At 37.0% G+C, this 2,500-nt stretch overlaps 1 non-coding gene and 6 pseudogenes across 1 annotated transcript; all 7 read right to left on the bottom strand.

Moving 5' to 3' along the window:
* Positions 1-320: 320 nt before the first annotated feature.
* Positions 321-439, bottom strand: LOC148456392 (5S ribosomal RNA; annotated as a pseudogene).
* Positions 440-555: 116 nt separating this feature from the next.
* Positions 556-674, bottom strand: LOC148456391 (5S ribosomal RNA; annotated as a pseudogene).
* A 351-nt stretch (positions 675-1,025) lies between these two features.
* Positions 1,026-1,144, bottom strand: LOC148456390 (5S ribosomal RNA; annotated as a pseudogene).
* Positions 1,145-1,259: 115 nt separating this feature from the next.
* Positions 1,260-1,378, bottom strand: LOC148456389 (5S ribosomal RNA; annotated as a pseudogene).
* Positions 1,379-1,729: 351 nt separating this feature from the next.
* On the bottom strand, positions 1,730-1,848 carry LOC148456388 (5S ribosomal RNA; annotated as a pseudogene).
* Positions 1,849-1,964: 116 nt separating this feature from the next.
* LOC148456387 (5S ribosomal RNA) lies at positions 1,965-2,083 on the bottom strand (annotated as a pseudogene).
* A 116-nt stretch (positions 2,084-2,199) lies between these two features.
* LOC148456386 (5S ribosomal RNA) lies at positions 2,200-2,318 on the bottom strand. Its single transcript, XR_015873651.1, has one exon. It is a non-coding gene; the product is annotated as a 5S ribosomal RNA (ribosomal RNA).
* Between the last annotated feature and the right edge of the window lie 182 nt (positions 2,319-2,500).

The raw sequence follows: 2,500 nt of genomic DNA, 5'->3' as shown, positions 1-2,500 counted from the left end.
CTTCTTAACTCAAGTAAATTCATTGATAAGTTGAAAAAATTAAATGTAAAATGTAATAGAAAAGAATGTTATGGCAGTATAAAAGTACCTACAGCACCTGGTATTCCCAGGATGTCTCCCATCCATGAACTAACCATGCCCAACACTGCATAGCTTCCAAGATAAGAAGACATTGGCCATGTCCTGTATGGTTTGGCTGTAGGTGCTCAAAAATATTAACTTTAGACCTCTTTTACTTATTAACTCAAGTAAATTCATTGACAAGTTGAAAAAATTAAATGTAAAATGTAATAGAAAAGAATGTTATGGCAGTAAAAAAGTACCTACAGCACCTGGTATTCCCAGGTGGTCTCCCATCCAAGTACTAACCATGCCCAACACTGCATAGCTTCCAAGATCAGATGACATTGGCCATGTCCAGTATGGTTTGGCTGCAGGTGCTCAAAAATATTAACTTTAGACCTCTTTTACTTCTTAACTCAAGTAAATTCATTGATAAGTTGAAAAAATTAAATGTAAAATGTAATAGAAAAGAATGTTATGGCTGTATAAAATTACCTACAGCACCTGGTATTCCCAGGTGGTTTCCCATCCAAGTACTAACCAGGCCCAACACTGCATAGCTTCCAAGATCAGACAACATTGGCCATGTCCAGTGTTGTTTGGCTGTAGGTGCTCAAAAATATTAACTTTAGACCTCTTTTACTTCTTAACTCAAGTAAATTCATTGATAATTTGAAAAAATTAAATGTAAAATGTAATAGAAAAGAATGTTATGGCAGTATAAAATTACATACTGCACCTGTTTTTCCCAGGTGGTCTCTCATCCAAGTACTGACCAGGCCCAACACTGCATAGCTACCAAGATCAGACGAGTTTGGGAATGTCCTGTGTGGTTTGGCTGTAGGTGCTCAAAAACTTTAACTTAAGACCTCTATTACTTCTTAACTCAAGTAAATTCATTGATAATTTGAAAAAATTAAATGTAAAATGTAATAGAAAAGAATGTTATGGCAGTATAAAATTACCTACTGCACCTGGTATTCCCAGGTGATCTCCCATCCAAGTACTAACCAGGCCCAACACTGCATAACTTCCAAGGTCAGACGAGATTGGGTATGTCCAGTGTGGTTTGGCTGTAGGTACGAAAAAACATTAACTTTAGACCTCTTTTACTTCTTAACTCATGTAAATTCAATGATAAGTTGAAAAATGAAATGTAAAATGTAATAGAAAAGAATGTTATGGCAGTATAAAATTACCTACAGCTCCTGGTATTCCCAGGTGGTCTCCCATCCATGTACTAACCAGGCCCAACACTGCATAGCTTCCAAGATCAGACGAGATTGGGCATGTCCAGTGTGGTTTGGCTGTAGGTGCTCAAAAGCATTAAATTTAGACCTCTATTACTTCTTTACTCAAGTAAATTCATTGATAAGTTGAAAAAATTAAATGTAAAATGTAATAGAAAAGAATGTTATGGCAGTATAAAAGTACCTACAGCACCTGGTATTCCCAGGTTGTCTCCCATCCAAGTACTAACCATGCCCAACACTGCATAGCTTCCCAGATCAGATGACAAAGGCCATGTCCAGTACGGTTTGGCTGCAGGTGCTCAAAAATATTAACTTTAGACCTCTTTTACTTCTTAACTCAAGTAAATTCATTGATAAGTTGAAAAAATTAAATGTAAAATGTAATAGAAAAGAATGTTATGTCAGTATAAAATTACCTACAGCACCTGGTATTCCCAGGTGGTTTCCCATCCAAGTACTAACCAGGCCCAACACTGCATAGCTTCGAAGATCAGACGACATTGGCCATGTCCAGTGTGGTTTGGCTGTAGGTGCCCAAAAACATTAACTTTAGACCTCTTTTACTTCTTAACTCAAGTAAATTCACTGATAAGTTGAAAAAATTAAATGTAAAATGTAATAGAAAAGAATGTTTTGGCTGTATAAAATTACCTACAGCAACTGGTATTCCCAGGTGGTCTCCCATCCAAGTACTAACCAGGCCCAACACTGCATAGTTTCCAAGATGAGACGAGATTGGGCATGTCCAGTGTGGATTGGCTGTAGGTGCTCAAATACATTAACTTTAGACCTCTTTTCCTTCTTTACTCAAGAAAAATCATTGATAAGTTGAAAAAATTAAATGTAAAATGTAATAGAAAAGAATGTTATGGCGGCATAAAAATACCTACAGCACCTGGTATTCCCAGGTGGTCTCCCAACCAAGTACTAACCAGGCCCAACACTGCATAGCTTCCAAGATCAGACGAGATTGGGCATGTCCAGTGTGGTTTGGCTGTAGGTGCTCAAAGCATTAAATTTAGACGTCTATTACTTCTTAACTCATGTAAATTCATTGATAAGTTGAAAAAATGAAATGTAAAATGTAATAGAAAAGAATGTTATGGCAGTATAAAAGTACCTACAGCACCTGGTATTCCCAGGTGGACTCCCATCCACATAATAACCATGCCCAACACTGCACA

Source organism: Taudactylus pleione, unplaced genomic scaffold (assembly GCF_031769625.1).
Source record: "Taudactylus pleione unplaced genomic scaffold, aTauple2 ptg000967l, whole genome shotgun sequence".
NCBI classification, from domain to species: domain Eukaryota; kingdom Metazoa; phylum Chordata; class Amphibia; order Anura; family Myobatrachidae; genus Taudactylus; species Taudactylus pleione.
Note: the sequence above shows the minus strand (reverse complement) of the source record. Positions and strands in the feature narration are given on the sequence as shown.